Source organism: Leopardus geoffroyi, chromosome A2 (assembly GCF_018350155.1).
Source record: "Leopardus geoffroyi isolate Oge1 chromosome A2, O.geoffroyi_Oge1_pat1.0, whole genome shotgun sequence".
Classification (NCBI taxonomy): Eukaryota; Metazoa; Chordata; class Mammalia; order Carnivora; family Felidae; genus Leopardus; species Leopardus geoffroyi.
Genome location: NC_059331.1, coordinates 109493968 through 109517829, shown reverse-complemented (window position 1 = coordinate 109517829; position 23862 = coordinate 109493968). Strand labels below are relative to the sequence as shown.

At 37.7% G+C, this 23862-nt stretch overlaps 1 protein-coding gene and 1 pseudogene across 3 annotated transcripts in view; both read left to right on the top strand.

Moving 5' to 3' along the window:
* The window catches only part of CRPPA (CDP-L-ribitol pyrophosphorylase A), a 318326-nt gene that overhangs the window by 63078 nt on the left and 231386 nt on the right, over nucleotides 1-23862 (top strand). The gene's annotated exons all lie outside the window — the stretch shown is intronic.
* LOC123606505 lies at nucleotides 21462-22735 on the top strand (annotated as a pseudogene).

Genomic DNA, 23862 nt, shown 5'->3' with positions numbered 1-23862 from the left:
TCAGGAATACTATGAAAAATTATATGCCAACAAACTGGACAACCTGGAAGAAGTGGACAAATTCCTAAGCACCCACACACTTCCAAAACTCAAACAGGAAGAAATAGAAAACTTGAACAGACCTACAACTAGTGAAGAAATTGAATCAGTTATAAAAAATCTCCCAACAAATAAGAGTCCAGGACCAGATGGCTTCCCTGGGGGGAATTCTACCAGACATTTGAAGCAGAGATAATACCTATCCTTCTCAAGCTGTTCCAAAAAAATAGAAAGGGGAGGAAAACTTCCAGACTCATTCTATGAAGCGAGCATTACTTTGATTCCTAAACCAGACAGAGACCCAGCAAAAAAAAAAAAAAAAAGAGAACTACAGCCAATATCCCTGATGAGTATGGATGCAAAAATTCCCAACAAGATACTAGCAAATCGAATTCAACAGCATATAAAAAGAATTCTTCACTATGATCAAGTGGGATTCATTTCTGGGCTGCAAGGCTGGTTCAGTATTCGAAAATCAATCATTGTGATACATGATGTTAATAAAAGAAAAGATAAGAGCCATATGATCCTGTCAATCGATGCAGAAAAAGCATTTGACAAAATTCAGCATCCTTTCTTAATAAAAACCCTCTAGAAAGTCGGGATAGAAGGAACATACTTAAACATCATAAAAGCCATTTATGAAAAGCCCACTGCTAATATCATCCTCAATGATGATAGCATTAGCTATCTATTAGCTAATCAATTAGCAACTGAGAGCTTTCTCCCTGAGATCAGGAACACAACAGGGATGTCCACTTTCACTGCTGTTGTTTAACATAGTGTTGGAAGTTCTGGCATCAGCAATCAGACAACAAAAGGAAATCAAAGGCATCAAAATAGGCAAAGATGAAGTCAAGCTTTCACTTTTTGCAGATTGACATGATATTATACATGGAAAACCTGATAGACTCCACCAAAAGTCTGCTAGAACTGATACATAAATTCAGCAAAGGCACAGGATACAAAATTAATGTCCTTATTTGATTTTAATAGCAGCACTATATTTCATGAGGTAGGTCATTTTTCCTCATTTAATCTCTGGAACAGTGTTTATAAGAAGCATGTTGAGTTTTCAAATTCTGTTGGAACTTCCTAGTAAAACTGCCTAAGCCTGGATATTTTCTTAGGGGGCAATAAGGGTAGGAAAATAGCTTTTTGGTGGCTGTTGAGTTACCATTATAATTTCTGTAATGATGATTGAATTACCTAAGTTTTTTCCTTTGAGCTATTTTTGACAATTTTTTAGAAATTAACCAACTTCCTTGGTATGATCACTTGTTGGCATATCAATTAAAAATCCATAGGAGGCTATTTGTTTACAAAGAATATATTTTCTTTGAAGATGTGTTGCTATTCAAGTCCTATGCCCATTGACAAAAATAGGTTGGTTTTTCATTATTAAGTTTTCAGAGTTGTTAATATACCCTGGATATGAACCCCTTACCAGATAAATAACTTGCAAATTCTTTCTTTTATCTCAGGGATTGCCTTTTCACTCTGATATTGTCCTCTCATATATGAAAGTTTAATTTTGATATGGCCTCATTTATTTCTAATTTTGTTGCCTGTCCTTTTGGTGTTACATTCAGTAAATCATGGCCAAAGTGAACACTATAAAGCTTTCCTCTACATTTTCTCTTTAAAAAAAATTCTTGAGAGAGAGACAGAGTGTGAGTGGGAAGGGTCAGAGAGAAAAAGGGAGACACAGAATCTGAAGCAGGCTCCAGGCTCTGAGCTGTCAGCACAGAGCCCGACGCGGGGCTCAAACTCACAAACTTTGAGATCATGACCTGAGCTGAAGTCGGACGCTCAACTGACTGAGCCACCCAGGTGCCCCTCTTCTACATTTTCTTAAGAGTTTTATAATTTTCATTCTTAGAGGTAGGTGTTTGTTTCATTTTGAGTTTTTGTATATGATGTTAAATAAAACCCAACTTCTAGCCAAAACAAAACCGACTTCTTAAACAGATCTAAGAACTTTGAGTCCTATTTGAGGCTCTTAAGTAAAAACTTAAGAAAAATTAGGCTTAATAAATTCATTTTTGTGTATATCTGAATTACATAATATTCATCCATGGCAGGTATCCATATGCTGGTTTTGTTAAGTTGGGAATTCTCCTCCTCCTCTTCCTTTTTAATTTTTTTTTTTTTTTTTGGTTAAATTTATCAAAGGAGCAAGAGTGAGACTTTGAACGCTGAAGTGAAACAGAAGCCATTTTTCTCCTAAGGTCTTTGTGCTTTCAGACTAGGTGATGGACAGACAAATGGTGCCTTGCGGGTTCCAACCTGTCCTTCCCATCATGTTCCGCCATCTAACTGATCCTAATGATGGCTAGTCATCATTACTGTTTTACCATAACCAGCCTTGGTTCATCACTGGGCCGGGGACCCACTGAGGCAGGAACTATACGAGGGCAACTATTGTTCACAGATCTCAGCATAACTTTGTCCTCAAAGTCCCCCTTAGGTGTCTGGGTAGGTTTGGCTTGTCAGACTGATGAATCAATGATGACTCTTCTGATCCTTCAACACATCCTTTATTCTGCTCCTTCCCTAGTAATTCTGACAATTGTGTGAGGTCTGATTCCTGTGTGACAAGGGATTAGATCACTTACAGTAGCCCTGCTCCCCAGACCGATAAATCCTGTATAGTCAGCTCTTACTGAGTTGTGAGCACTGCTAAATTTTCTTACTTTGTTTACAAAAGAATACATTTTGGAAGACACACAATTCTTGCATAAAAATATTCTGTGGTGTTTGGTGCCAATGTTACTTGATTTTGTAATACAGCTTTCTTATTGTTTCACAAAGTATTACCACAAAACTAGAAGGAAAGTTTTGCTTTTAAGTGGTTCCCACAGGATTGTGGTTTATTGGTCTGCTGCCTAGAACTTTAAAGTCCTATATAATGACATAAAAAAAAAATTGCTAACTATATAATATTAAAGCTGGCATGTTTAGAAACAACCTTTGTTGTAGAGAATACCCCGATCCGAGTTAGTTTTGTGTAATCTATCCCTCCAAACTACATGTCTCTTAACATGTATTTAAATATTTTGCATTTTAACACATAAAAATATTGACATGTCATTTCCAAGTTTGCTGCATTTTGTGGACAGGATTTTTTTTGAGCCTTGACATCTTGAGAATGTTTCAAATTGTGAGCTATAAATGTGATTTTGGCATTTATCTGGTCCATTTGAGGATACCATTTCATATGCTTTAGAGTAAATTCAATTTTGTTGGAGGTCTAGTGGAAATCTGTTTTTTCCCCCTGAGAACATCTTGGATAAGGGTTTGTCAGTGACACTTAGGTGTACCGTTGAGTGCCAACATGGCCATGTTTGATAAAACCTCACAGTAAGTAGCCTGAAACATTAAATGAGTGGAAGTTCTCTGCTCAAAGTATTCTCTAGATTCTAAATCAAATCATCATCCACAGCTTTTCACTTCTACTGATGACACAATAGCTCGAATGGCTGACTTTGAAGTAGATAAAAAATAAAAGTTATGCCACCTATATGTATTAAGACAGAAACAAATACAGAGATGATCTATTTATGTTATATATATCTGTATAATAGATCTATGGTGAAGGCAGTAAAGACCAACTAAAAGTAGGCAGAAAATGAAAGAGATTCAATCCCTGATGGGAATCAACAGTGGATAAAACCCACATTTACATGAGATGCCACTTAATTTGTCTCTCATGTCTAAATCTACTTGTCACTGCTGTCTTGCTAGATCCTGTGGACATCTCTCCGTTGCCAAGAAAATTTTAGTTTGCTCAGTGGAGGGTGCTGAAGGGATAATGTGGGAGGAAGGGGTTTTTCCTTCTGGTTGTGGTATGCTTGCATTCCTGCCGGGTCCACAGCTGCCATTAGCATGGGTGTGCAGTGCGGAGTGTTGTTTATTCTCTAGCAAGTTTTTTATGGCAGTTCTGGCCCCCCATTCCCTGCCAGGCAGCTTTTGTTTGCTGACACCCTAGTGAAGGTTTTCATGTTGGCCAGCCCCAGCCTGCGGTTCTGTGCCTGCTAGCCTTAGTTCCCTGGCACAGTAGAAAGCTCCAGGTTGTTGGTCCCTGTGTGCAGTACCCTGTTCAGCCGCCTCGAGTTCTTGACCATGTATCGTAGCCCATGGTTTCTGACATCCCAGCCTTGGCCTGCTGATGGTGCACCATCTCTGGCCCAGGTCAGGCTGCTAAACTTCTTGACCATCCAATGGGCTACAGCCAGGCCTTTGCATTTATTATTTTTTTTAATTTTAATTTTTTAAATGTTTATTTTGAGACAGTGAGCGAGTACATGCAGTCACGGGAGGGGCAGAGAGATGGGGAGAGAGAATCCCAAGCAGGTTCAGCGCTGTCAGCTCAGAGCGTGTTGCAGGACTCCCATCTCACCACCAGAGCCCAAATCAGGAGCTCAGATGCTTAACCAACTGAGCCATCCAGGCACCGCAGCCAGACCTTTTTAAATGTCTAAGCTCTCAATTTCAGCTGTGGAGAGGAGGGGCCTCTTTTTTCTAAGTTTGTTCCTTTCTTGGGTATATTTCCTCAGACTTTTTAGAGTTTTACTCATTGTCAGATAGGCAATAATGGCATTGTCAGAGCCTGTGGGGCCTGGGTAGTCAGCTGGCCGGAGGAGCTGAGAGAAGATGCTGGGACAGTGGCAGCAGGTGTATTGGATATCAAGAAAATTGGAGATGAGTACTTTACATTCATCACTGAGTGTAAAGACCCCAAGGCCTGTACCATTCTCCTCCATGGGGCCAGCAAAGAGAATCTCTCAGAAGTGAAACACAACCTCCAGAATGCCATGCAAGTATGTCCCCCTTCTGGACCCCCAGATGATTCCAGGAGGTGGGGCCTCTGAAATAGCTGTGGCCCATGTTTTGACAGAAAAGTCCAAGGCTGTGACTGGTGTGCAACAATGGCCATACAGGCCATAAGGCTGTTGTCCAGGCCTTAGAGGTCGTTCTTCGTACCCTTATCCAGAACTATGAGGCCAGCGCCATCTGTCTGCTTACTTTCCTTTGGGCCAAGTACACCCAGAAAGCTTTGAAACCAGTACCTTGGTGGATATGAAAGAGGTGGGCATCTGGGCGCCCCTGGCTGTCAAGCTGCAAACATAAAAGACAGCCGTTCTGCTCCTGGGGATTGAGGACTTCATCTCCAACCACAAAAAAAAAAAAAAAAAGGGTGATGACCATGGCAAGGCGGGCTTCCACTGCTGGCCAGGAGTGAGTGGTGGGCAAGGCAACCTCAGTGTACAGAGCCAGCAGAGGCTCCCTCTTCCTTGAGCTAGGCTCTCAGGGACACTGTGGATGTCTTTGTTTGGAAGGGATCAGATTGAGGGGTGGCCCCAGCCCCTTTCTGTCTGAGCTCAGTTTGCAAAAGACAAACAGGTCTTGAAAGAAAATATATAGTTTGTAAACCAATGGCTTCCTATAGATTTTTAATTAATATGCCAACAAGTGATGATATCAAGGAAATTGGTCAATTTCTAAAAAAAATGTCAAAAATAGCTCAAAGGAGAAAACCTAGATAATTCAATAACCGTTACAGAAATTATGTTAATTCAACAGCTACCAAAAAGCTATCTTCCTAACATATTGCCCCCTAAAAAAAATCTCCAGGCTTAGGCAGTTTTAGTAGGAAGTTCTAACAGAATTTGAAGATTCAACATGCTTCTTATACACACCGTTGCAGAGAATAAGTGAGGAAAAATGACCTACCTCATGAAATATAGTGTTGGTATTAAAATCAAATAAGGACAGGGGTGCCTGGGTGGCGTCACATGAGAGTTTTCTCTATTGTAAGCTTGCTACTTAGTTTGCTTCTGATGATTAAATCCAAGTCATTAAAAAAAAAAAGACCTTTAAAGAGAGGTTTAAACCTTTCTTGTTCAAATTATGTGTAGTGTACAAGTCCTTACTGAAGAGTGAACAATATCGTTTTCCTTGTTTATCTTGAGACCACTTCTCCATTCCTGTAGTGGCAAGGAAGAAAGCTACGATTTTTGTCCTGAGAAGCCACAGTCTAGAACACGGGACTCCCAGGGCAGTTGGGATGGCTACAGAACAGTTGGGGCATATGTGATTATAACATCTTGAAGGCTTTGCTAACTCCTGAACTGTACAGTATGGGGCAGTACTCCAAGGCAGTGTGAAGACATCAACTGGAAGGCTGAAAGATGACCAGAGACTGAAGCAGGTACTCACCCCCAAGGAAACAGAGTTGAGGGTTGGAATCCTGTCATGTTAAAAGTAGTGAGTAAACACCTTGGGATTTTCATTAATAATCCAGAAGGACCACATCTTAAGAGTAGAGACCGCTTACAGGCAACAGTCACCTCTCTTCAGAGAAAGAAGAAAGACTTGTCTGTAACACGTATCTACAGTGTCCACTCAGTTGAAAGTTATTATATGTTCAAAAAAAAAAGTAAAGGTGATTTATATTAAGAAAACGAGTCAATAGAAAAAAAAAAAAAAACCAGATGTTGGAAACAGTAGTTTTTCAAAATAAGAATATTGAAAAAAATGTTGAATATACAAGAAAACATTAACTTAATAGATGAGACCTGATGAATTTCAAGACAAATACAGAAAATATATAAAAAAAAAATACAATGAAAACTGAGAACTGAAAAAACATCCAGGATAAAAAAATATATTGAAATCTATTGGCTGTGATCAACAGTGAATTGAAGAATGTGGTGAACTTGAAAATAGACTGTGTTCTATGAGTCTAAGGGGGAAGTGGCCAGTCTTATTAGGTTCCAGGTCTGTGCCTAGGCCCTATCTCTTTTCTTTTACTATGTAGGTCGGAGTAGTTAGAAGACAACCAGTAGAAAACAGATTGTCTTCCTCAAAGAATTTGAGGCTGTTTATCTCTCACAATCATTCTGTTTTAAGAGTAACACATGGGGAAGATAGCTGAATTTCTGCTAGTTTCAGCAACTTACTCTTAGACTTCTTGGAGTCTTTGTTTTCTTGTCCATGAAAGGGGATAATACAGTGTTGGCTGGATTGAGAAAGAAATGTCTCTAAATAGTATACAATTAAAGTTACATATTATGAACAATTCTATTGTTCTTCATTTCAATCACTTCAGTCCCTGGTAACGTTTATATGTAAATGTGGTTAATTATATGAACTTTTTTCTTTGTTTCATCATTTTGAGATAGATTTGTAAGTAATGTAGAATTGTGTGAAACTTTTTCCTATTTCTAATAATGTTTTATTATTGAGCATAAATAGGGTATATAAGTTGTTGAACCAGTTACGTATTGCCATTATAACTTAAATCAGGAATTTTGATCTAAGGCTATATGTTATGTAATAAAAAAATAACAGAGGCAGTAGTAGGGTACTATACTTGATACTGTAGTAATAAATGAACTTCCACTTTGAGCAGGTACTGACTTAAAGCCACTGTTCTGGTCAGTATTCCCTTTGAGGGGCTTGCCTGTCTTGACAGAAAGGCCTCCTAATATACTACCTTTCTTAAGCCTGTTCGCCTTCCCAGTGATGGAAGAAGTTAAGAATAGTGATTACATTGGGACCCCAAAATACCCTACTTTTATTTCTAGTTCCATGAACTTGAACAGTAATGAGCACGATCTTAAATATTTCTGGGCCTATATTCACCCCTGTACCTGAAAGTCTAAAATTTTTTTGCCCCTCATTTTATGGTTCAGAAACAGGTAAAGAGTTGGGTATGGCAATGATTACCTCTGAGTAGAGGTTGACAGGATACTCAGTGGTCATTCGGTTGGTGATATAAGCCTAAGTAAGCATGAGATATTAATGCAGCAGAGACTGAGCCGATGGAATGATGCCCTCAAAGCATATAAGAGGTTGCAGTAGTGAAGACATTGGCCAGGTGAATCACGACAAGGGCATTTCAAGTTGGGTTAGAAAATAAACAGTTGGCTTGAAAGAGATTTCATACTTCATTTCAAACTGTTAACTTCAAAAGATTAATTTCAGTGATAGAAATACTGGCCTCAGTTTGCAGCGTTCCAGTAATGACTGATCTTTTAGCTTACACAATTAAAACCGATTTGGCCACATATTTCTATTCATTGTTAGATTTCTTACTTTAAAATACATGGTACTTAAATAATAAAATGCAGTATTCGTTGAACAAAAGTAAATGCCTATCACTTAATATAGAACCACTTGCCCTTTTGATTTCAGTTGTCTTTTTGGTGTCTGTTGTGCCTAAGTGTCTATTTCAAGCAGCAGATATTTTCAGCTGCTGTTCACTGCTCGGTTGGTTGGGAGTTTATATAGAGGAGGATTGACCAAGGAGGAGTGTACATGTTTTTTTTTAAGATTATTATACATCGTCAGTTGAAACTGATTGAAAAGGTCTTCTTCTGCCTCATCTTAGAATACACTTAATTTGTTAAATTAACATGGAACTACCCATTCATGCGAAGGGAAAGGCAGACTACTAGTTCAGATTATCCACTCTATGGAAGGCAGAATAAATAGTATGTGATAGATTCCTATTTTATAATTAAGAGGTTAAGGTACTTGGACAGTATCTATCTGTTAAATGACAAAAACAAGATCAAAATTGTGGTATCATTACAATACCTGTTAGGTTTCCTGAAATTGTTACAACAATGGCATGCTTTATTCTAGTACATCTTGATGATACTCACTTGTAAAAAGTATAATTACTTATACAAATATTTTTTCAATAAGATTTGGCAACACAGAATGAAAAGACTGGAGTATTTCCTTACCTACTTCATTGGAAGTATATTCAGTACAGTTTTTATTAGCATATTGTCTGTCTTTTTATCTCTGGTTTTCATCTTTTTGGTTTAACTTTGTGGGTTAGTCTTGATGTTGAGTATGTTTTTTTATATATATGCCCGAGGGGAATAAGTGTATTTGAAATGGAATAAAATAGGATGACTAACTCCATTATTTTCTGATCGAGTTCAGTGAAGGAGGTTCAGGAAACATCCTACTTAATTGTGTTTAATGATTCTAAATTCCTTTCTTGGAAACACACCTTTTTCTTAGCCATAGTAGTCTGTAGGGTAATGAGAAAACTGCCAGGAAAAATGTTTTATCCTGTAATTCTAAAAATAACTAAAACTTGTAAAATGCTTTGGTCAGGCTTTTTTTTTTCTTTTTCTTCTTAAGGTAATCGGAAGTTTCTTTATAAGTTAAATGTCCAAAGCCTTCCTTAATCTGATGAAGATAGGTTGCAACATGGGTGCAGTCTGTGTGTTCCCTACCACAAAATACTAAATGGAATTAAGAGTATCAGGAAGTTACACTTTTCCCCTTTCATTAGAAGTAGGTTAGCCTACTTACTGAAACTTGATTTTGATGTATTTTGGAATGCATAAATGCCCTTTGTTTTCAACCCTATTCTAACTCATGTTAGATCCTGTCCTAGTGGGATATAAAGCAGTGTAATATGTGGGGGGGGGACCCTTAAAATGCAGCACTGAACATACAGTTAAATAAACTTTTTTTTTGTTTTTACCATGGCTTTATTCATTAATATGAAGGAATTTATTAATTTATTAAATTAAGTTTTAATTCTAAAAGGAACATCTTTTCTTTAATAAGTTCTTTTTGAAGAGGGGTTACCACTGTCAAATTGTGTACTTAAAATGTCTTCTTGTTTTCATGAACACATTGTGGTAAAAGTTTAATTAAAAAAAAAACTATTCTATGGGAGGGGGGTTGGGCTAAATGGGTAAGGGGCACTAACGAATCTACTCCTGAAATCATTGTTGCACTATATGCTAACTAATTTGGATGTAAATTTTAAAAAATAAAAAATAAATTATTCTAATCAAATGACAATGATCAATAGTATAATTATATATACTTTCTCCCCCTGGTGTAGCTTGCTTCTTGACTCTATTTTTTGAAAGATAAAATAGTGATATTATTTAAAGTGGCATTAAGATTTGGTAGGACTCTGTTTAGTTTGCACCCAGGTAAAGTGAATCCTGAGATTCACTCAACAACAAAAACAAATCAGGAAACCCCAATTAGAGTTCTTAGTTTATCTTTTGTAATTCACATCTGAAAATCCTAGACTAGCCACAGGCCAAGAATTTGTGTGTTGATTGATGCTGTTGTTAGTAGACTGAAGCTAATGATGAGAAAGGTGGCTATCACAGTAATAAAAAGCCACAGAACTTTGAAATTGCATTTGTTGGGTTTGAACATTGGTTCTTAACCTGTCCGTCTGTTTCATGACCTCATTTTCTTAATGGTTACATAGGTATGTCTTTAAGCCCTATCTCAAAGGGTCAGTGAGAACTTTGGATGAAATATGAAATTTTCTAGTTCAGTGCTTGGTATTAGAAGTGTTTGTCAGCTGTTACAGATATCCCCCAAACTCACAGGATGAAACAATTGTTTACTCTTGTTTATGGATTGCCTGGGAGTTGGTTGATCCAGGTTGGGCTTGACTGGCTTGTTGTATGTGGTTCCTTGCTTGAGGGCTATGCTCAGGTTTGCTCTCTGTGTGTTTCTTGAGCCCACACTGAAGGGCCAGCAGCTATCTTGGAGAACTTCTTACTGTAATGGCAGAAATTAGAAGACAAGTGGAAAACTCTGATTCTTCATAAGTGATATGCATGCGCCTACCACATTGACACATTCGCTCTCATTCCATTGAACAGATCAAGCCATGTGACCAATCCCAACATCACTTTAGTGAGCAGGTACACTTCACATTTGTGATGGTGGCAAGAAAATGCGTATATCATTCTACTACAGGGTAATGAAAAAATTATGACCAGTACTCAAATCATCAGTAGTAAACAAATAGTAGATGTTTCTGTTTTGCCTTTAAAAAATACTTTTTTTTCCTTTTTCTTCTTACCATGTACTTTCTGACATGAACAAAGTAGGTATTGAACCTGTAACATTATTGAGGTATTAACAGCTTTACAAACCTGACTGGTCATATATCATTTTCTCTGCTGACACAAGTGCTTTTTCTCATGCTCTGGCTTAATTTCATCCTGTAGATCACAGCTTAAATATCAACTCCCTATGAAGCCTTCCTGTCTATTTTTCTCCTTCTTTCTAATTCCCTTTTTAATTTCCTTTGTAATACTTAGTTGGATCTGTAATTATTTGGTTTATTTATGTTTATCCCCTGCAGATATGCAGTCCATGAAGGCAGGGATTTCATCTTCATTGTGTTTGCCTCAGAGATGTTAGCTGATTTTGATAACTGACGATTAGGACCGCTTTTCACTTCCTGTGCCTTAAATTCTTCCCTGTACATTTTAAATTCACCAATAAAGACTGAGCCTCCCAAACGGTAGGTCCCCATGCTTGACCCCAGGAGAGCAGAACCCTTGACCTGTGCATGTGTGTTCTCTACCTGGGAGCTCATTGTGTATCCCTGGTTATGCTGTGTCATTTCCAAGTTTTGTAAGCGATAAACCTTTATTTTGTTTTCCAAGTTTCCTGATGGTTGTTGTTGAAGGGTATCTGGGAATCACAGTAAGAAGAACCAGGGTTAGTTCAGTCAAAACATTGTTTTGGAGACAGGAGATGCCTGTTGGGAGGCTGACTGGGGCCCACGTGAGTGCCCCTGGACATTTGCAGCTGATAGCATTCCTATCAGTAGGCTGAGACTGATAGGAACAGTCTGATACAAAACAGTAAGAATAAAATAAATGGAAGAAAAGCTAGAACAAGTTTATGTTTTTAGGTGAAATCAGCTATCTTTACTGTATCTCATTTTGGTATGACAGTTTACCAAGCATTTATTAAACAACACATTAGAACACTGATCTGATGGGTTTTGAGTCGGCATTTTTATAGGTACTGAATTTAGCAACACCTAAACAAAATCTTTATATCTTGATGCAGAGTATTCAAGGAAGTTGTTTGGATTCTGGAAGGTAATAACCTAAGTAAATGTAGCTCCAGCAGCAGGTTGCTCATACTGTTATAAAGTACATTTCCAATATATAAAGTGGACTAATTCTATGCATTTTATACTTCTTATAGGGCTGAGAGTGACACTAAAGTTCCCAAACTGGTGATTTGAAAATTGAGTACTGCCTGCAAAGGTGTGGGTCTCTCCTGCATTTTATTTTAATTACATATATTTTTAGCATTAAAAGCAGAACAAAACAAAAACAAACCTTACCTTTGTCAACAGCATAAGATTCAGCAGTGCTGGGTTCTCCGTATAGTCTTTGGTGCTAAATTGTCAAACAAATGACATCTTCATACACTGTATACTCTTCAGGACTCATTTATAATTATTCTTTTCAATTGCCTTTTAAATCAGATAATGAGGTACAAGATATTTATACTGCCTTTTGTGTTAACTTATGTATGTAGTTACTTTTATTGGCTGTGTCTATTTATGTAGATTCAGGTTGCTGTCTAATGTTACTTCACTTTAGCTTCAAGGCCTCCCTTTGGTGTTTCTAGTAGCGCATGCTGCCTGGCAAAGTATTCTATCACTCTTTGCTTACTTGAGAATGTCATCCTTCATTTATGAAGGATTATTTTGCTGGATATAAAATTCTTAGTTCATGGTCTTTTTCCTATCAGCGCTTAGAATATGTTCTCCCACTGCCTTCAGGAGTTCATCAGATATGGTTTCCTTTGGTTCATTAAATATATTTAAAATAACTTGTCTTTACCTAGTAAGTCCAAAGTCTAGTCTTCCTCAGGACAGTTGTATGATTTTCTTGACATATGCTCTTGTTTCTTGGCATATCTGCTAATTTTTGTTGAAAACTAACTTTTTTAGTAATAGAGCAACTTTGGAAATAAGAACCCACACCTCTATGGTTTGCTGTTGAAAACATTTGTTTCTACTTTCTAAAAATTTTTTAAAAATGTTTGTTTATTTTTGAGAGAGAGACAGAGACAGAGCATGAACAGAGGAGAGGCAGAGAGAGAGAAGTCACAGAATCCAAAACAGGCCCTAGGCTCTGAACCATCAGCACAGAGCCCAACGCGGGGCTTGAACTAATGAACCATGAGATCATGACCCAAGTCGAAGTCGAACGCTTAACCAACTGAGCCACCCAGTTACCCCCACTTGTTGGTACTTTTGATTTGTTAAATGACTTACCTGAGTTCTATAGTATGTGTATTCTTGTCTATTATGTCCTATGTAGCCATTGAGGTCTCTATTAGGATAGTTTAGTGGTCAGTTAATGGTAAGAGATTTCCTTAAGTATCTGGAACAAACCATGTTCCCAGTTTTGCCTGTTGTCTCTGTGTGTAGAGACACACTTGCTATGCTCAGGAAAGCAGTTTACAACTCTGGCTTCCTTCTCACTTCCTGTTTGTGAAACACAAGATTAGTCAGAAGTAAGAGCATGGGACCTTGTCAGGTCTTTCCTGGGCATGTGGACAGCCTATGTATGTTCATGGTCTTTACTGGATACCCAGGAATAGCATTTGGGCTTTTCAAAGCCTTGCTTGGACATCTTATTCTTCAGCTTTTCCTTTTAATGGTTTAGCTTAGCTTATTGTTTGCCTCAGTTGTTACCATCACATTAGGCAGCTGCTGTGGTAAGCAGTTACTGCTGATAATTTTTAGCACATGCTCCTAGGGAAACTATACTGGAAATCTCTGACTTAAGTCAAACAAAAACAAACCTTAGAACTCAGGTTTTCAGGAGACAGGTGAAACTATGGCAGCTACCTGGGGACTGGAATTTAGAGAAACTCCAACTTTGTTTTGTCTTATCCAGTGGCTGTTAGGCTTCTGTTTTTCACTGTAGCTGTAGGTTGTTGGTGTTCAAGATAACCATCATACTCCGAAGAGACTGTGGGGCATGAGGTGGAGGAAACAGGATAAATTAAAATGCTACAACGTTCACTGTGGTTTTGTCTTTTTTTTTTTTTTTATACCAAGATTCAGCATTACCTACTTCAGCAAACATTCCGTAGACTGACACATGGGTTTGATTAACTTCCAGAGTTGTGAAAAAGGTGATTTTCATAATACTGTCAATGTTCTTGTTGTTTTTACAGAGAAAAGAATTTCGGTGCCCTCAACAAGTAACTATATTGTTTTTTTACGTGACAGTTGTAACTCTCAGTTATGTCTGAGTGTAGGACTGTCAAGTCAAATATGCAAGAGCCAAGTATGCACAAGTTGATTCTTTTCTTAAAAAATTTTTTGAACATGTATTCATTTTTGAGAGAGAGATAGAGTGTGAATGGGAGAGAGGCAGCAGAGAGAGAGACATGGAATCTGAAGCAGGCTTCAGGCTCTGAGCTGTCAGCACAGAGCCTGATGCGGGACTTGAACTTAGGGACAGTGAGATCATGACCTAGGCTGAAGTTGGCCAGTTAAACGACTGAGCCACCCAGGGGCCCCATATACACAAGTTGATTCTTGACCATATGCTATTTACTTGCCATAACCAATATGTGACTTATTAATAATATTCTGATACTAAATATATGTCTTTTAAATGTCTTTTTCTGTAAGTTGTGAACATATTTCTCTAACATGTAGATTTGTGCCTGCTTCTGCTTTTTAATTACCATAAAGTAGATATGATTTACCTGATTTGAGAGGGTGGGATTGTGAGTATATTCTGCAGAAAGAGAGTGAGTGAAAAAGCTGAACTCAGAAATGTTAAATCATAAGTTTCTAAACTCGGTATCATGGAATATTCTTGAAGATAGTAAGTTTTGGGAAAAGGCCTCATGGTAAAATATATTTGGGAAATTCTAGGCATAATATTCCTCATTTGAATATTTAAAGTGGATATTAGTAACCAAGGCCTGATGCAAAGTTGCTAAACTTTAAGCTAGCATTTCCCAAACTTATTTGCATGAGGAGCATATTCTGTGGATCATAGCTAGTAATATCATGAGAAACAAGTACATTGTTGCAGAAGAAACCAGTGGACCTCTAGATAATTTTATCGATTTACTTTAACTTTTTATTTCAGCTAGTTACAGACAAGATACGCAGAGGTGAGTAGTGGGGACAAGTAACGATGAAGGCGATCTTGCATACTTAGCTGGAGAATAGAAATGTACTTAGGTTTTACTAAGCTGTATCATTAGCCATATCTTTTATATATAATGAGGAATTAATAAGTTGACGAAATTAAATGTTTATTTGTGCTATAGAACTTAAAGAATGTAGTCAATTTGTTCTTAATGCTGTGCACAGTTCTACACATACAGCAGTTGTTAATGTGTGTGTGTAACGGATTGATGCATTTTATAAACTTTCATAGAGCTTATCACTGGGAAGAAAGAAAGCTATAGGAAACTGAAATAGAATTTTGAGCTCCTGTGTTTGGTTATGCAACCATTTCTAGGTTGGTAAATTCAGGAAAAGGTATTGAACTCTTTTGAACACTTGAGAAATAAACACATACGTATATGGTTACTTTATAACAAATCAAGAACAGATGGGAAAAGGACAGTCTTTCCAATAAATTGTGTTGGTGAAGCTAGACAGCCATGTGTTTATGGAGGAAACTGGACCAGTATCTTACACCATACACAAAAAATAACTTAAAAATGGAATAAATACTTGAACGTAAGAACTGAAACCATAAAACTTCAACCATACACAGGTGGTAGGCTCCTTGACATTGATCGAGGCAATGATTTTTTTTTTTTTTGTTTTGTTTTGTTTTTTTGCATCTGATACCAAAAATAAGGACAACAGATAAGTGAGACTACATCAAACTGAAATCTGTATCTACACTCTGAAGGAAAGAAATCAAAATACAAGTTACCAAATGGGAGGACATACTTAAAAATCTTCTTTCTGATAAGGGGTTTATGTCAAAAATATACAAAGAACTCCTACAAGTCAATAGAGAAATAGCTAAAAAAGCAGGCACATAATCTGAATACATTTTTTCAAGAACACCTGCAGCTGACCAACAGGTACATAAAAACCTGCTCACCTTCACCAGTCAGGGAAATGCATATCAGAACCACAATGAGATCTCCTCTCAACACCTGTCAGAAGGCAGAGTATCAAAGAGCCAAGAAATAACAAGTGTTGGTGAGAATGTGGAATAGAGGGAACCATCCTGCAGTGTTGATGGAGTCTAACTTGGTGCGGCCATCCTGGAAAATCGTGTGGAGGTTTCTCAATTAAAGAACTGCCATGATTCAGCACTTCCACTTCTGGATATCTATTAAAAGAAAAGGAAAACTCTCAAAAAGATATCTGTGCACCTACATTCATTGCAGCATTATTTACAATAGCCAACATAGGGAAACAACCAAAGTGCCAATAGATGGTGAATAAAGAAAATATCTCTTATGTGGAGTCTTAACAACAAAACTCAAGTTCATGGGTACAGAGAAGAGATTAGTGGTTGCCAGAGGTAGGAAGTGAGGGGTGGGTGGGAGAAATGAGTAAAGGGGGTCAAAAGGTAAAAAGAAAAAAATTTTAAAAACCCAGTCAACCAAAATAGACATCACCAAATCCATGTACAAGAAGTCCTTAATTTGATTCCATATATCTTTCTAATGTTTCGTTAGCTGATTTCCTAAGCCATGATAAATTACAATTTTTTAAAAAAAATTACTGCAGAAAAACTGTTGTCAGATAATCCAAAGGGTAAAAATTTTGCATTTCAAAGGCATATGATTTATACTAAATTTTAGTAAGAATATGTTTGATGTTTTTGAAATACACTTTGAAAATAGATTACTTCTTGAAGGTGTTTAGTATTCAAAATTTCTTGCCCCTTTTTTCAAATTCATAGTAACATAAGGAAGGAAGTAATCTGTAAAAGACTAAAATCATGATCTTACAAGTGTCTAATCACTTCTAGTGCTAAATTCATTATAGCCTGGACCTTGAATAAACCTGACTTGTCTCTTAGATATTAATTGCTGATTAAAATGGTGTGTGTGGATAGATGTATCTATAGATCTATACAGATCTATCTAGATATATATAGGTATCTATATATCTAGATATAGATATATCTATACACACACACTAGTGTGTGTATATACACACATACACACTAAATTTTTTACAGTTTTTGGACAAATGATCATTTTCTATTCTGCCAAGTCCACCATATATTACCAATGTATTTTAAAAAGAGTAAGTATTGGGCACCTGGGTGGTTCAGTTGGTTAAGCATCTGTCTTTGTCTCAGATGCTTGAGCCCTGCTTGTGAACTTGAGCCCTGCTTCAGGTGAACCCCGCTTCTTTCTCTCTCCCTCTGACTCTCATGGGATGCTCTTTCTCTCTCTGTCTGCCCCTGGCTCACTTGTGCCCCCCCCCCCCCCCCCAAAAAAAAGTAAGTACCATTCCTTTGGATGTTGGCTGAATAGTAGATGTATTGTACACATTTATTTACAGTTAAAAATGGACTCTTTTGAACCTCAGATTATATATATTTATATAAAATATAAATACAAAAAATACAAAAATACATAAAGAAATATAAAAACCTGTGTTGTAAAGTTGAACCTTAAGTGATTTTGTGAATGATAATGTTTCTGGCTAGAATTCTAGTTTTTTGAAGTTTGCCATAGTGGGGTTATAGTGTGTCTTAATTATTTTAATGATTGAAGTACAGGTATTTTATACAAGCTGTCTAGAAAGCTAGTAGGAAAGGATCCACTTGGCCTTCTGTGGCCTGCAGTGTGTACTGTGTTATTGGAGGGTTGGCAGGCTATCATGTTAAAAAAGATCCCAGATTACTGTTTTCTCCTTCAAAACACAGTAGTGAGGATTTCATCAACAAAATTGTAGGTGGAGAGTTACACATGTGTGATTCTTATAAAGAAAGCAAGAATTTTTTAATTTGTTTCCAAATTATTATGACATAATCTAGGTGCAGTACTCTATAGTACTTCTAACAGGATTTGAAACAAGATTGGTGGTATTTTGAATGTAGTCTATTTAGATTTTTCTGCATTTGATCAGAGTATTTGCACAATGAAATGTCCAGGATATATAAACTTTCAGTTAGAAATTAAGGCAGGATTCTAGAATCGTTCAGGAGACTCAGTAAAGTAAAAAAAAAAAAAACAAAAAAAAACAACCAAACAAGAAAAAACAAAAAATCCCTCAAGGTATCCTGGACAAATTGGCAGACATTTTCTCCCACTAAGCGTGCAGTGAGTGTGGTTAAAATTACTGTCCTAAGGTACAACATGTATGTAGTTTTTGAAAATAGATGAGAGAAGTTGTAACAGGAAGCCTCTTTGAGCTTTATGGAAATGGAGAAGAGACTAAAATTAGGCCAAGTGTGCATTAGCCTTAGGCAAAGGCATGTGTGGTGGTGAATATGGCCTAGGATTTTGTAGCAAGTCAGTGATGGAACACACCCTTGTCAGCTGTGTTGAACTTCCACTTCTGTGTAAGGTGGGGTAGAATGAGTGTATGTTGCACATTGCCCCTTTATTGCTGAGCCAAGTAGCTTCCCCTTCCTCCTTAGTGCATGTATTGATAAATTATATGTAGATAAGGGTATACACACATTGATATAAATATACTGACATAAAAATTTCAAGACGAATACACCGTTTACCTTAGGAAGTGTTTGAATGAAATGAATGTATGAAAGAAAGAGTATTTTACCCTGTGGAGAGCAATGCTGGTCTCCAGAAGCTATTTCCTTTGAGTTACTTTTTTTTTTTTTTTTTTTGTCTGTACAACATGTGCTCTGAGCCACAGTGTTCAAGGTTACTTGACACCTTTTTCTCCAAGGCTGTGATCCTTTTGAAGATAGCCAATTTCATGTGGGGTGAATTGGAGCCCTCCCTTGGTAGGGTCCCTTCCCTAAGACAAGAAAACACACACACAGACACACACACACTTCAAAGTAACCTGGCTATGCGTGTATGTGACAACATCCCTCACGACTTGTAACATGAGATCACTTAATCAGACTGCATGTTTGTGTGTGTTACCATATATGGGAGACAAAGAACTAGGAAATATATTAAAAACTCTGCCATATGGCGTTCGGGGCTCAGTTTAGGGCTCAGCCTGACTGAGCCGTGCTGGCACGAATACAGTTGCTTCCTGGAAAAAGGAAAACCTCGATGTCACAACTCTGTGTGAGAATCTTGCTACATCCCCACTATTGGAAATGAGAAAGGAAGACTATTTCTCTCAGGGGGGTGATTGAAAGGGTGCATAGAAATATTTCTACTTTTTGAGGAAAAAAGGGACAAAGTTAAAAACATGAAAATGAATTGGAATGCCCTACTCCTGGCACTTACTTTGACTTTATTTCAACCTAGAAAGACAAAAAGATTCTAACTCTTATTTTTCTTTTACATTGTGACAAGGCAATCAGAAATGGCACTGGCTGGGGGAAATATAGGGGTTTTTTCATGATTTGGTAGTTTTCAGGCACTAGACAAAATTAGTCCCCAGTTGGTCCAACTTAAAGTTTCATCAGGAAGAAAGTTTTATATCTTTTTGCTGTGCATTTGCATGATCAAGAAAGATAGTTTCTAGTTTTCAGGGAAATCACTCAAATCTTTCACAAGCACACTTTATGGAAAAAGATCACACAACATAAACTCCTCAAGATTGGGGTAAGAACTCTTCTGGTATGTTTTGAATTTGTTTCTCTCTCTCTCCTAACCTCAAAACATAACACATAAAACAGTGAATATGTAATGAATGAAATGTATAAAAATATATAAATGACATATATTAAGATTGGTAAGTTTATTCTGAGAATATTTTTTCATCTTTTCTGTGATCCCAGTGCCTAAAAATTAAGATAATTTTAGCTCATACAGGACTTGATTGGTCTTAAATCTTCCCATGTGAGAATTCCGTAGAGAAATAGTACCTCTGTGATGAGTGTTGAGTGATGAGTAGGGCAGATGATTTTTCTTGATTCCATGACATCTACATTTTAAGAGAGATTTCTTTCTTTAGTATCTATATATATTTCCTCCTCTTGATATTTTCACAATGAAAACTAATTAGTTTTTTTGTTTGTTTTTTTACTTTTTTGTATTTAATTTAGGCCTGTGTCTGTTAGATGTCTGTTTAATATGAAAATCCTTTTGGGGGAGAGAGTGTGTTTTTGCTCACATTGAATATCAGAGAATAACTGTCAACACTCGGGAAATAATGATTATTAATCAAGGAGGGAATGCATTTCCTTCAGAAGACTGAGACCTGGCAGTGGGTAGGAGTCCTCTGTTTTGTTCTCAGTATTCTCTCTCAGCTTTTTTCTTTTTCCTTTAGTTTTTCTTAAAATATATTCCACATCTTTTTTATGAAAGACTACTCTTAGACCATGTTTTTTTTTTAGCGTAAAGACTAAATTTCGAACAGTTTTTGGACAGATGATCATTTTCCATTATGTTTCCTATGTACCATATATTACCAACATAGTGTTCTAAAAAGAGTAAGTACCATTCCTTTTGATGTTGGTTGTATAGTAGATGTATTGTACACACGTATTTATAGTTAAAAATGAAATCCTTGAACCGGAGACTATATAAGGCACTCTAAACCACTTAGCATGGTGGAAGATTCTAGAAGTTCATGCCGAAGTTAAGCTGATATGGCAGATTTCACATGTATTGTGAAAGAGTTGCCAGAGTTCACTCTTGGAGGGTTTCAGTGTGATATTTGAAATATTGTTTTGGGAAAGATTTTTGGATCGTGACCATATTTACAAACAGCATTGATGTTGTTACAATTACACAGTCACCAGTTTTGTAGGAGAATTTTGAGGTGAATTGCCTCTATTAACAATTCTTCCTGTTCCTTTAACTTTCCAGTGTTCAGGGTATCTCCTTGACTATCTCTTGGTTTTGCAAAGAAAGGAGACTTCAGGTTTTCCAAGACAGACTCTAAGTTTCTGGAGAAATGGAATTGGTAACTGGCAAGTTGTTGACACATTTGTTAGAACTAGGGTTTTTGTTGCTTTATGATTAATCCATTTTTTTCTATTCCTCTGCTTAATTTATGATTTGTTTCCTGTAACTTGAGTTTTACTTGCCATATCTCTTCCGCTGTAAGAACAATGTGTGCCATTGTAGGTTTGGCTTCCTTTCACAGCTTGCAGATTGTTTTGTTATGTCGTAGTTCAAATTTCTTGCAGATGGAATGTGATTTACTCCGCTTTATTTATTCATCCAGACCATAAGCCACAGATCATCTGGTAGATTGGCTACTCTGTTGATAGGTCCTGATGCAATAGACCAAACACCAGAATGGGGCTGGAGAGGGAAGAAATGACAGGAAATAAAACATGGTTGATGCCTCTTTACCATGGACTGTAGATTAGGCATTTTCCTTAAAAAAAAACCAAAAACGGCGGGGGGGGGGGGGGTAGGCAGGGTAAGCATCTAATACATGTACTATAAACTTAAAACAATTTCAAGTAGAGGTACCTGTGTAGCTCAGTTGGTTGAATGTCCATCTCTGGGTTTCAGCTGGGGTCATGATGTCAAGGTCATGGGATAGAGCCCTGCATCAGGCTCTGTGCTGAGTGTGGAGCCTGCTTAAGATACTCTCTTTCTCCACACGGTCACTCTAAGTTAGTACCTGCGCCTGGAATGGGACCACAACCTTAGCTGCGTCGGCTACCCACCACCGCCTCTGGACCATGGACCCCTGCAAAGTGAGCGAGCTTCAGGCCTTCATGAAAATGTGTAAGCAGGATCCGTCTGTTCTGCACACCAAGGAAATGCGCTTCCTGCGGGAGTGGGTAGAGAGCATGGAGGGTAAAATACCACCTGTTACTCATAAAACTAAATCAGAAGACAATATCAAGGGAGAAAAAACAGATAGTAAGAAGGTGGAGGAAAACATAAAGACAGATGAACCATCAAGTGAGGAAAGTGATCTAGAAATTGACAATGAAGGTGTGATTGAACCAGATACTGATTCCCATCAAGAAATGGGAGATGAAAATGTAGAGATAACTGAGGAAATGATGGATCAGGCAAATGATAGAAAAGTGGCTGCCGTTGATGCCCTAAATGATGGTGAACTATGGGATGCCATTGACTTGTTCGTGGATGCCATCAAACTGAATCCTCTCTTGGCCATTCTATATGCCAAGAGAGCCAGTGTCTTCATCAAATTACAGAAGCCAAATGCTGCCATCTGAGACTGTGACAGAACTATTGAAATAAATCCTGATTCAGCTCAGCCTTACAAGGGGCGAGGGAAAGCACACTGACTTCTGGGCCATTGGGAAGAAGCAGCACATGATATTGCCCTTGCTTGTAAACTGGATTATGATGAAGATGCTCGTGCAATGTTGGAAGAAGTTCAACCAAGGGCCCAGAAAATTGCTGAACGTCGTCGGAGAAAGTGTGAGCAAAAACGTGAAGAGCGAGAGATCAAAGAAAGAATAGAAAGGGTTAAGAAGGCTCGGAAGAACATGAGAGAGCCCAGAGGGAGGAAAAAGGCAGACAAATCAGGAGCTCAGTATGACTCTTTCCCAGGTGGCTTTCCTGGGGGAATGCCTGGTAATTTTCCTGGAGGCATGCCTGGAATGGGGGTGGGGGAGGGAGGAATGCCTGGAATGGCAGGAATGCCTGGGCTGAATGAAATTCTTAGTGACCCAGAGGTTCTTGCAGCCATGCAGGATCCAGAAGTTATGGTGGCCTTCCAGGATGTGGCCCAGAACCCAGCAAATACGTCAAAATATCAGAGTAGCCCAAAGGTTATGAATCTCATCGTAAATTGTCAGCCAAATTTGGAGGTTAAGCATAATGCCTTTCTGACAAAGCCCTTGCTGAAGGAAAAGCAACTTCGATCACCTATTGGATGTCACAGTAATACAAACCAGTGTATCTCTGACGTTCTCATGGAGAAAGCTGGGGTGCTGTGAAGATAATCCCTACCCCTCTGCCCCACATGCAAGTGATTTACCATTAGGGTTTTCATTCAGATGATGTTTTCCTACTAGGGATTACAAACTTTAAACACTTTTTAATCCTTAAAAATATTTAAAAACATATTAAAAGGGTGTGTTAATTCCTACATTTTTCTTTATTAATCATAGCAGTTTTTTTCTTCCTTTGGATTAATTGGGCAAGGAAGATACGTCAGTATGGAAGATTTATTGCTCAGTTTGAGTGAAATAAAAGCTTATTAGCAAGAGGCAAATATAACATTTAAGTAGATGAAGTTTGAGATGGGTATATGGTTACTGAGACATTTTGACTGTCTTTTTAAATGTTTTATTTTTTAAACATGATTTATTTCAATAAAACCATTGGGACCACCAGTATTGGAGTAGGACCTGGATAGGGGCCGTAAGTTCTTGGCAGGGCAGCAGCAACCTTTCTCCTTTAATATAGCATGCATACTTGTGCAGATGCATTTAAATCTTACCCTGTGGTGAAGGGATGATTTTTATAATGCTGCAGTAGAGTTGGATTACTTAGCTGTGTTCTTGTGTGATACCGAAAATAAACATTTCGTATTATTTCCACACACACGCACAAAAGATACTCTTTCTCTGTCTCTCTTTTCCCTCCCTCCCTCCCTCCCCCCCTCCCCCCAGCTGCTGCCCGGCTCCCCTGCTCATGTGCTCTCTTTCTCCCTAAAATTAAGAATGAAATAAAAATCTTAAAACAATTTCAAGTATACAGTATTTCACTTGATGATGTCCTCAGAAAAATTCAGGCAAAAACTGAAAATCTTCTATTGTTGTAGGTATTTTCACTACTAAGATAAAAATGAGTATGACATTAAAATTGTTGTTTGACAACTCAGTTGTTGTATCATGGACAGTTTACTCAAGGAAAATGAGGTTAGAGATTGTGTATTAGTGTACTTTGAGGCTTTGTTACTAGTGGTACAAATTTTATTTGCTCCATCTATGCTAG